Source organism: Protopterus annectens, chromosome 14.part0 (assembly GCF_019279795.1).
Source record: "Protopterus annectens isolate FY-2018-M chromosome 14.part0, PAN1.0, whole genome shotgun sequence".
NCBI classification, from domain to species: Eukaryota; Metazoa; Chordata; order Ceratodontiformes; family Protopteridae; genus Protopterus; species Protopterus annectens.
The window spans coordinates 130,331,872-130,344,002 of NC_056748.1; the positions used below are offsets into that span (position 1 = coordinate 130,331,872).

The 12,131-nt window shown below is 41.6% G+C and overlaps 1 protein-coding gene across 5 annotated transcripts in view; it reads left to right on the forward strand.

Moving 5' to 3' along the window:
• The window catches only part of ACSL5 (acyl-CoA synthetase long chain family member 5), a 630,479-nt gene that overhangs the window by 138,504 nt on the left and 479,844 nt on the right, over positions 1-12,131 (forward strand). The window contains exon 1 of one of the 5 annotated variants that reach the window (XM_044055845.1): positions 11,228-11,248. The exons of 2 other annotated variants lie outside the window; for them this stretch is intronic. The gene's annotated coding sequence lies outside the window, so the exon portion shown is untranslated. Of the gene's footprint in view, positions 1-11,227; positions 11,249-11,792; positions 11,903-12,001; positions 12,024-12,131 lie in introns of those variants that run through there. 2 more of the 5 variants (XM_044055843.1, XM_044055846.1) reach the window with 2 other exon arrangements.

Below are 12,131 nucleotides of genomic sequence, written 5' to 3' on the forward strand. Positions count from 1 at the left end.
AGCCTGCATCATTTCTACCAATGTTTCTGGGACTTGAAATCACCGCTAGATTGCCCAAATCACTTTTCTTGGAATCTTGTCACATGCTTTCTCCAAGTCTAGGAATGCCCAAACATCGTGTCACTTGTGCTGCATCCTGATCTGTATTCAGTATGCTCATCTTACTTTCTACTACTCTGCATAGTTGTTTGTCACCCACCCTCTCCAGAACTTTCAAGCAGTGTAACAGGAGTTTGATGCCGCTGTATTGGCTACAGTTGTGGATGTCCCCTTTGTTTCTGAACACTGGTGCTAGTATGCTTATTCTCCAATCATCTGGCATATGCTTTTCTCTTCATACTGATATTTGTACCCTCAGGAGCCATTTCTCCCCTAACTCACCCAGCATTTTTATTATATCTGCTTTGACCTCATCCAAGCCTGCTATTTTCCCTGACTTCATTTTTTCTTAGTGCTTATCTTATTTCTTCTAGCGTCAACTCCTCCTCTTCATTCATTGCAGGTTGTATCAGGGGCAGTGAAGCTTCTGTGGGGTTTTCTTTATTCAGAAGCTGCTGGAAGTACTCCTTCCATCTGCCTTTGATGTCCTGTGGACTGGTGAGAAAGTTGTTGCTGGCATTCCTTATGAAGGGTGTCTGACTATTTTCTTCATATCTTTGTCATCTTGCTGATGCATAAATATTATTGGTTAATTACCATTTCATGTGTTTGGGTCACTAAGAAGGTAGAAGCTTTCCAGAAGGGTATGTGAGCACATTCACTTGCATGAGAAAAGTTTAGTCGGTTCCAGGTGATGCACATCACACACTCTTTCCTGCTCGGGTTGTAGGGTTAAGATTACCATCAAAACCTTCTGATGGCTGCCTATATTATGGTGCCTGCAACTGGCTAACTTCTTCCCACATGAAAAGAGCTATCTGGAATGCAGGAGAGTTGTTAGATAGTTGTCAACTGGTGAGAAAAAGATAACACAACAAATACCCATACAGAAGGGACCCCAAGCATCAAGATGAAAGCTTCATAACTCATCAGCTACACTTTTAGATGTTCATCGTGTTACCCTGCTGCAGTCATCACACTTGGGTTATCCTGTCGTCAGGCGGTCCCGCAGTCGGCCGGATTTCCAAAGTCTTAGTCCAACGTCGGTTGCTGTCGCCTCATCCCTGACGTCAGAGCGCCAGGGGTACATATATTGCAACCGATGCCATTTTCTTCAGTCTTTCTTGCCGCGCGGTGCCCGAAGCAGAAGCAGTTCGCAAGTGCCGGTCTGCCGACTCCTGAGATTTTCAAATTCGAGTTTCAGATCGAAGTCTTCTATAAAGCTAAGTACCCCGTTGGGGAAACTTTTCTTGCCTCAGACCGATGTCAGAAAAACTTAACAATTGTATTTCTTGTGGGAAGCAAATACCTCATAAGGATTTTCATTCTTATTGTATACCCTGCCTAGGCCCTGATCACGACGTCACTTCTTGTCGTTTTTGTGCCAGATTTAATAAACGCACTATTAAAAGACTATTTGATTTCGCACGACACTTTTTTGGCAGAAAATTTAATTATAACATGCCGTCGGAGCTACCGACTACTGGCGTGCACAAAAAACGCAGGGATAAGGATCGACAGCCCAGGCCTAAGCCTGATTCCGAGGCCTCGGTTGATCCGGTCTCCGGTTCTCCGGTTATCTGTGAGGCTCTGACGCAGCCTCTGACTACCGCAGTTGAGGAACCCGGGACCACTACGGATCTTTTGACGGAATGTACTAGGCCGACGCAGCCTTTTACTTCAGGCCCTACTGATGACTTACCTTCCAAGGATGCCAGTACTTCTGAAACACTTTCGCTTTCTGAAGGCGTTTTCAGACCGACGACTCTTACAGTCAAAACGTTTTCAAAATCGAAGACTCCTTCCAAATCGAAAAAAGCTTCACTTCAGTCTCCTGTTCAAGGCCCTATGCCTAAGAAACAGATGCTTAAGATGGCTGAAGATCTGATTACTCTTATCAGGGGTTCCCAGCCTCCTCCTGACAAAAGGCCTAGACAAGAGGAAAAATTTGCTTCCTCTGAACAACTGTCTATTTCTTCGGATTCCTCTGAAGACCAAGACTATTCCTTCTCTCCTTATGAAGATTCTAATGCTGAGGACTCTATTCCCTCACCTTCCCCTCCAGAAGATTACTCTTTTGGGGAAACATTACACACTATGCGGGAGCATTTTCATTGGGAAGGTCAGGATTACTCTGATTCCAAGAAAAGGCTCAGAGAGTTTCTTTTACTCCCCCAACACAGACATCTAGCCATCCCTCCTGTTCTGGAAATTGTGGATGATGTTTATTTAGAATCCAGTTTCAACCCTGACTGACAACCAAGCCTGACAGATATTACAGAGTACCTGATTCCCATAAATTCCTGTACAAAAGCCCAGTAGCTGACCCAGAGACTATCTCCCAGGGTTCCAAGGGGGCTAAGGCTTCCATGGCTAAAAATCCAGTACTTTCTAAAAGGGATTCAAGAGCACTAGACAGATGGGGGAAAAAGGTTTACACCTCAGCCACTTTAGCTATGAGAGCTCTAAACTGTCAATTTCATATGCTTAAGTATCAGCAATTTCTGATCTATCTGTTAAAACAAAAGATAACAACTCTTCCTCAACAATCTGAATTGAAAGAAGCACAGTATTTGTTGCACGCCACCGAGCAGGTGGGCAAACATACCTTACAATGTGGGTTTGATTCCTTGGAGGCCTCCTGCAGAGCAGCGGTCACTGGATCAGTTATATGTAGGCATGCCTGGTTAAAGGAACAGAGTCTGCCTGAACATGTTAAAGCAAAACTACTAGATGCTCCCTTGCAGCAGGATGTTCTTTTCGGTGTTAAAGCAGAAGAAGTTTTAAAGAAAATGGAGGATAAGGCAAAATCAATGCAGACAGTTAAAGATTTCCTACAGGTACAACCCCCTTCGCTTCAGCAGAAACTGGCCAACCAAAAATTGGTCCTTTCCAGCCACTGACAGGCCTCAGAGTGGTAAATACAGGTGCCTAAGGGGCAGAGGACAACCACAACGTCAGTATAAACCTCGCCAATTGACCACCCCAACTCAGAAGGGAGGGGAAAACAGGTCTCAAGCCACCAGAAGGCAAACTCAATGACTTGCACCTCAACTGGCCAAACAAAGCTCTTTTGTCAGCCCCCCTGGGGGGGAAACTAGCATTATTTGTAGACAACTGGCACATGGTCACAAAGGACAAATGGGTCCTGGACATAATTTTACGAGGATACAGATTCCACTTCCACACCTTGCCAATAAAAAGAGGAATGCCAAACCTGCCACAAAATCAAAAGGCAGAGGCCCAAAAACAAATTACAGCTCTCATGGCTATGAGAGCCATTCAAAGGGTACCAACTCAAGAGCAAGGCCAAGGATTTTACTCAAGACTATTCCTAGTACCCAGGAAGGAAAATGCTTGGAGACCAATTCTGGACCTTTCAATTCTAAACACTTACTTACAAGTTCCCAAATTCAAGATGCTAACACTACAGCAGCTACTTCCCATGTTGGGCAAGGAAGCATGGCTGATAACGTTGGACCTCAAGGAGGCATACCTGCATGCCCCTATCAGACAAAGTTGCAGAAGATACCTCCGTTTCATTGCAGGTTCAACCCATTATCAATTCTCTGCACTGCCCTTTGGCTTATCTACTGCGCCCAGAGTAGTCACAAAATGCCTGGCACCAGTAATTGCATACTGCAGACAAAGAGGAATTCAAATATATCCATACCTGGACGACTGCCTCATCCAAGCAGAAAGAAAAGACATTCTCATACAACATCTGGCTTTTGTGAAGCATCTACTAAATTGCCTGGGGTACACAGTAAACGAAAAGAAGTCAAAACTAGCACCCTCACAAAAAATGACATTCCTGGGTGCCAGCTTGGACACAACGGCCCAGAAGGCTTATCTTACAACAGACAAGCAATTACAACTGACTCAGTATTTCAAGACAATGGCAACAAAGACCCAATTAACTGCAAGAAAAATTCTTCAGGCTTTGGGTTTCATGGCATCTTGCATTCTGATAATACCATTTGCAAACCTGCATATGAGGAAATTACAATGGTACCTAAAAAGCATATGGTCTCAACACAGCCACAGCTTGGACACAGTGGTATCTCTCATTCCCTGCCTTCAACAGGAATTTCTCTGGTGGGCACAGACATGTCACCTCAACAAGGGTCAGCCTTTCACCTTGCCCCCACCCAGGCAAACTATCACAACAGATGCTTCAGACTACACCTGGGGGGCTCACATGGCAGGGAAATGCATTCAGTGCCTATGGACTGCAGAACAAAGAAAACTGCACATAAACCAAAAAGAGATGCTAGCTGTACAGAAAGCTCTGACAGCCTTCAAGGATCTACTACAGCCTGGACAACTGGCAATAAAGACGGACAACACCACAGTAATGTGGTACATAAACAAACAGGGAGGCACACATTCCTACCCTCTTTGCAGGCAAGCAATGATCTTATGGAACACAGCTCTGACCTACCAAGTCCAGTTACAAGCTCACTTCCTGCCAGGACAGAAAAACATATTGGCAGACGACCTAAGCAGAAACATCAAAGATCCCCACGAATGGAAGCTAGACCCACAAATATTTGCAATGATAACTCAAAGATGGGGCCTACCAAATATAGACCTGTTTGCCAGTCCTCAAAACTACCAGCTGACAAAATTTTGTACAAGGACATTCCACCAACAAGCATGGAAAGTGGATGCTCTCTCCTTCAGTTGGAAAAACCTGACAGCATATGCCTTTCCTCCATTACCTCTTCTCACAAAGGTTCTTTTGAAGGTCAAAAAGGAGAAACCTCAAATGATTCTCATAGCCCCAGACTGGCCTCGCCAGCACTGGTACCCACTATTGAAGAATATGGCTCACAACCCACCATGGATATTGCCTCAAATACCTCATTTGCTCACACAGCAAGACAAGCAGATTCTACACAGCCAGATCAAAACCTTAAACCTGGCGGCATGGCAAATCAATTAAGTAGCCAACCAGCCCTTCTTTCTCAAGCAGTACTTGATGTTATTCTAGAAGCCAGGAGGCCAAGCACCAGGAAGGCTTACTCGGACAAATGGAAAAGGTTTTCTGCCTGGAACCAAGCTAAAGGCCTAGATACAACTCAGCCTCATATGCCTCACATTCTGCAGTATTTAGCAGAGATGTTGCATAAAGGACTTTCCTTCTCCTCTATTAAAAATCCATGTTTCAGCTATTTCTGCTCACTACGACACAAATCCACCTTTATTTTCAAATCCACTCCTAAAGCAGTTCCTCAGAGGGGCAAAAACATTAGTCCACCTAGAAGAGCTCCTATGCCTACATGGGACCTCAACTTTGTTCTGGAAAAACTAACATTGCCTCCTTTTGAACCAGCTTTTTCTGCAGACCTTCAGTTCCTATCTTGGAAGACTGCCTTGCTCCTGGCAATAACTTCTGCTAGGAGAGTTTCAGAATTACAGGCACTTATGGCAGTGGAACCTTTCCTCATTTTTCATCAGGACAGAGTTTCTCTACGAACTAATCCTTCCTTCATGCCTAAGGTGGTTTCCAGCGTAGCTTTAAATCAAACCATCCATCTACCCACTTTCTTCTCCAATCCACAGAACAAAGGTGAGAGACTCCTACATTCCTTGGACATTCACAGGCAGCTTCGATATTACTTGGATAAAACTAAGGCTTTCAGGAAAAACTGACCAGCTCTTTGTTTCCTATGCTACAGCTTCTCGAGGGAAGGCCATTTCCAAGCAAACCATTTCTAAATGGATAGGCCATTGCATACGATTCTGTTATACCCATCATGGGAAACCAGTTTCTCCTACCATTAGGGCTCACTCTACCAGGGCAACAGCTACCTCTACAGCCTTTCTCAGGGGGGTGCCTACCAAGGAAATTTTAGAAGCTGCAACTTGGAGTTCTGTACACACCTTCACCAAACACTATCACTTACCTCTTTATTCTAAGTCCAGGGCAGGCTTCACCACTGCAATTCTGCAGGGGCTCATTGCCTCCTCTAGCCTTCTATAATGCCTCTACCCTACCTTAGCTTTGGGACTCAACCCAAGTGTGATGACTGCAGCAGGGTAACACGATGAACATAGTACAGTTTTGTACCTACCATAAATGTAGATGTTCAAGTGTTCACCCTGCTGCAGTCCAGGTTATCCTCCCTCCACCCCTCTGATTTACTGGTTAAACTTCTGCTATGCCTTACTGATGTATTTGCTTATAGCTTAAGGGGTTTTGTGTCTGTACAGTGTTCTCACTTTTTGGTACTGATTTGAATCACCTTTTTGGGGGCACCTGACATCTGGGGCAAGAAAAACTGAAGATAATGGCGTCGGTTACAATATATGTACCCCTGGCACTCTGACGTCAGGGATGAGGTGACAGCAACTGACGTCGGACCAAGACTTTGGAAATCCGGCTGACTGTGGGACTGCCTGACGACAGGATAACCCAAGTGTGATGACTGCAGCAGGGTGAACACTCGAACATCTACATTTATGGTAGGTACAAAACTGTACTTTTCCTCTTCTTGATTTGCAGCTTAATCAGTGGCCATCTTGTGCTTTTACATTGAACTAGTCAGAAGTGTGAAATGTTCTGTAAAAATGGCTCCTTCAAATGCCCTGACCCCTACCTGAAAATGTAACCACTGAGATATCCTTGGCCTTTTCACTGGAGTCCAGGAATGCCTGGTTATTTGATAACTAAATTAAATTTTAAACAGAACATGATTCTAGATCCTCTTTATAGAAAGAGAGGCAGTCTACTAACTCTCTATTTTGGAGTGAATGGCTGTGAGGTATCTAATCTACATTTTATATACTATCATCAGACTGAAGTATAAGCTTCAGAAAAAGTGAATTATGAGAAAATGATGAAAAATTGGTCATTAGTTTCAACTCTGCAGCTTTGAGTTTAGTCATACCATCTAATAAGGAAACACCAAAAAAAGAACTGACTGAAATAATGAGCATTAACTCTTGACCCCATAGAAAGTCATCCTTTAATTCAGGACAAAAGAATAACTCATCTGTTCCGAGGATGTTTATTTGGTTATGATCTGATGAATCATGTAAACATTAAGAACATTTGGATGTGCTTTAAAGTTCCTGAGCATTTTATGTACTCAGTGTACATTCTCCCAAACTCTGTTAAGCCTGCTAACAGTACTCTCATAAATGAAAAACTTAGAGGGTCGTCTTCCCAAAAATCCCAACCATCTGTTTGTAGCAGTGTTAATAGAGCAAGTCCAAAGTCAGCAAACCTCAATGGAGACAGTTAATTAATCAGGCAATATGCATCATTTTGTTACAGATAACTTTGTTATAGGTGTTACCAACATGTACATTAAAGGACAGTAGGGAGTCAAGGGAATACCCCTGGTAATCACTGTGACAACGTGAGGTAGTGCCAGCGATGCCAGAGAGAGTAGGGCAGTGCATGCGAAACATATGCCAGCAGAACTAGCTGGTATTTTGTGAAGAATTTTATGTCATCTGAATATGAAACTGATTTGTACAGATGCTTGTGTTAAAAATGCATTTGTAAAGCTGCTTGTGTTAAAAACATATTAACAGTGGGTCTCATTGGACAGAAAATAAATATTCACTTATATCAGACTCTACTGTTGTAACTGAGAAAATGTATATATGTTAACAGAGGAGGCTGGAAGGGAAAGAGTTAAGCTCAGCTCAGCCTAACTTAAGAAAATAGCCAGAAATTAAAATTACTTGGTTTAGGTCATAAAGATTTTTTCTCACAGGGCTGAATGCAGCCAGAGATACATCATCTGGGAAAGGTCTGGGCTCTTATTGTCCTTAGTGGTGAACTAAATGCTACCCAGGGTAGCCAAAGAATGGCTGGTTAGTCTCTCCAGGAAGGATGAAAGTATTGCAATTGTTTTACAGTCTCCAAATGCCTTAGCAAAGTTCTAGGTGTGTATTTTGACACGTCTGTGCTAGATCCTGGTTCACCTTCTAGTCAGGGGGGGGTAGTGTGGGAAGCACAGAATCAGGTGACCAGATGTGATATCATTCTATAGCCAGCACTGAAATTATTTTAGATACTAGTAAGAGATGTGATAGTGACACTCAGCACTCTGTTATTGGAACTTGCAACAAAGACACTCATCCATTTCATCTTGCCTTGCTCTAGCAAGTAAGTAGGGAACAGTAATTCTTCATTCAGTTAGGAAAACAATGAGACTAGTTAAATATTGTTTTTTTTCTGTATCTGTCTGAATATTTCCAACTGTATTGTTTTTATATTTCATGTGCATTGAAACTCTGGTGTTTAATGTAAATAGATATTCAGTATTTTCATGTTTTCTATGTTACTATTTATTATTAAAAATATCTATACCTTTCATTGTGGCCAGTCTTTTAGAAAATAGTTTAACCTTCGAGAGCAATTGCATTTATTTGGTGACACTGTGGGCTTCATGCTCCTGTAAGTCTTGCCAGTGGATTAATACTACCATTTATTTAGGTATTAATTTTACTAAGAGCAAATGAGTACCCTGATAAGAGCCTTAAAGTAGCTGGCTGCTGGCAGTGAATCTACTTTATAGTCTGGGTGAAGGTAGTATAGCGGGTAAATCTGTGCCAGCCTTTCACAGGTGTGTGTGTGTGTGTGTGTGTGTGTGTGTGTGTGTGTGTGTGTGTGTGTGTGTGTGTGTGTGTGTGTGTGTGTGTGTGTGTGTGTGTGTGTGAAAATCAAATCTCAAAGAGTGTGTGTGTGTGTGTGTGTCAGCTACTTGGAACAGGGTCACAGAGCACTGGTATCTGCAGAGAGAAAGGTGGAGTCTTATTTGGGGCCTGGAGAGGAAGACCCAGCCCCAGGATCAGAGGGTGCTCCTTGAGTGCTCTTAAGGGAAATTGTGCTTGGTGCATAAAGCTGCATCTGAAAATACTGTGTGTATCCATTTTTATTTTAAGTGAATGTTCTCCACTGGTGTCAGCAGTGAAGACTGAGGCTCCTTGATTACTGGCCCAGAGGAGAGACATCACAATCTCACTCACTCCATGCCATATATGTTCTTCTCATTCTTTCTTTTTTTCTTTGTAGTTTTTATTTTATTTTTAGGTAGGGTATAGGTTCCTTTAGCTGTACGTTCTACTTCCAGATACCAGTTCATAACTGTCATCTCTGGACAGTAAAGGCAGTACTCTATTTTCTTCATATCAGAGAACAGTGTCACATTATCAATTTAACTTTATTCAATAAAATATCAATTGAAAAATAGGCAGTTACATTGGCCCCGTTCTTCACAAAAATGCCCTCAGAACTACATGAAATAAATGATGCACTGTTTAAACACTGATTTCACTTTTCTTCTATACCCACTGTTTTTTTTTTTTCCCTTTCCTTACTTATTAGACAAACACATTTTTACAAAGGTGCCTTTCCAGAGGTTTGCAGCACTTGTCACAAACATCTGGCTCTACCTCAGTTTGTGCTTTAAAGCATAATTCCCATTGCCTGTTATTGATATCTAGGGGGTTTCAGTATATGGCATCTGCATTGTCCTGAGTATCTAACTCCAGGATGAGATTCCAGCAAGGCACTGCCCCTGGACATCTTAATCTGGCCACTTGATAGTCATAGGCATTCATATTTACTTGCAAATTAAGTGCTAACAAATTAAAGGTCTGCAATGAATGAGAATATACTTATCCATTTGATAACTAGTTTAGTCTTGATGAGCTCTACAGAGATGTCCATAAGGGAGGCTTGCTAGGGTGCATTACTCAAGGGGAACTGATGAGCTTCAAACCCAAGCCTACAGGAGCTCAACATCATGTTCATCAATAAATGAATAACTGTCTAAACTCTCAGGATGTACATGTGCATCCATTGCTGCTTCAGTGACATGAATTATTGTTATTTCAGAGCAAACATAACTGCTTGTGTGTAACACTGTATACATTCTGTGTAACACTGTGTACATTACATGTTACACATATGTGTGTAACACTGTATACATTCTGTGTAACACTGTGTACATTACGTTACACATATGTGTGTAACACTGTATACATTCTGTGCAACACTGTGTACATTACATGTTACACATATGTGTGTAACACTGTATACATTCTGTGTAACACTGTGTACATTACATGTTACACATATGTGTGTAACACTGTATACATTCTGTGTAACACTGTGTACATTACATGTTACACATATGCGGAGTAGTAGAGGATGAGATCTCCTTAGTAATCTGCGTGCAGTGTTTGCTATTAGGGTCCTAAAAACATGTAACATCTATAACACTTATGTAAGCCTTTGTATACTGAGAAAATTAGTTTGATACACAAATTAAACTACTCATTTTTGTCTTCATTACATGTATCCCAAGTACCTTGGAAAATGTTATAGAAGATGATATGGTCTGTCTATACCTGACAGATAACATGAAACAGAAATAATTTTAAATATATTATGCCTTCTGAAAAAATGCTTCCCCAACTTGCCATGTAGAGGCACACTCGCTTTCAAAGAAACAGGCCTCTGTTGTAAACATAGTTTTTATTTTGCCTGTTGCTGGTAAACCATTCAACTTTTCTAGTACAGTGGATAGATGAGGTAAGAAATAGTTGAAAGAAGTCCCAACTGCAAATTCTTTAGCAGTTCATCACAATGTAAACAAGAGCCTTGAGAGTCAAATGTACTTTTCTTTTACATTTTAAATCAGTCTGTTTATTTTTAGGATCTAGCAGGATTATAGTGGTAAGTGAAATGACATCCGGTTTCAGTAAAGTAGTATCTGGAAACTCCCTACTTCATATACATGTCATGTTGAGGACGGGAGTGTCATTATTCTCATTTGAAATGAATATTCATTTTCCAAATTCTAGCACCTGGTTTATTTTCATCAGAGCTTATCCCATCAAGCAGTGAATGAATGCTAGACAGACATTCATGGACTGTACATCATAGAACAGGCTTGACTCTAAACGTCCAGTATATGCGTGTATCACCATTATACCTATCAGCAGGTCTTTGAGATGTGTGAAGAAACCAGACGCCCTATTGAAAACCAGCACAAAGAGAAGAAATATATGAAGACTTCCCACAGAAAGGCACCCCAGCTGGGAAATGGACCAAAGCTGAATGCGCTGTCAGACCTCACTATACCACTGTGTTGCCCTTCCCTGAATTGCTTCAGATTGTGTAAGAAAAAACAAATACCACCTGTACAATAATACATTAAAATGGGGTGAATTAGTAGGGTCTTAATATTCATAATATCCATACCTGTTTCACAGAATTCTCTAGCTCAAAACTTGTCATAAATGGAAAAATCTTTTGCTGCAAATTACCATTTTTAGCATTCAGAACATTGGCTTTGAAATGATACTTGAGTAGCTCTAACTAAAAAAAAAAAAATGATAAGGGTACATAGGGGATGTACAACACAGATATACGATTTCATTTCCCACTGCAGTTTTATTGTCTGCTTGCATCTGGCAGTGTTTTGTTTACTGAAAGATGACTCTTGCAAATTCTTAATTCAGAGGTGAACATTCTAAAGTTATGAATGTAGATGCTAACAGAATTGCCATGCAAAAGCTAGGTGGTTGCTTTGCATACAGACGCACTCTGTCTCTCTCTAACTCCCTCCCCTCTCAGACCACTTCATAGTAAATACTGCAGCATGAGTCATGCTTCGTGCTGTTGTGAACTGACGATGACATTTATTTTGCATCCGTCATGGGTGAGGTTTTCCTCTTTAGTATTATGCAGGAAGTCACTTCCTTTATTTACGTATTAGCAGTTTACTTGCTTCCTTTTTTCTCTCTATGAAGCTTGCTGATGTTATGGAAGGTAAGAAAGGCCTCTGTACCTTTACTGTCACTCTGTTTTAACTACCTGAATACACTGACTGTGGGGAACTGGGGGGAGAGGCTTTTGCAAGAACTCTTGGCCTGGACACCCTGTTTTACAGGTAAACCTGAGCACCAGCACCTCTTTCTGTTTTCTTGAAAAGTTATATCTACATCACTTATGCAAAAGGATGCAGACAATATAATTATCCAAAAGATGAGCTGTTTCA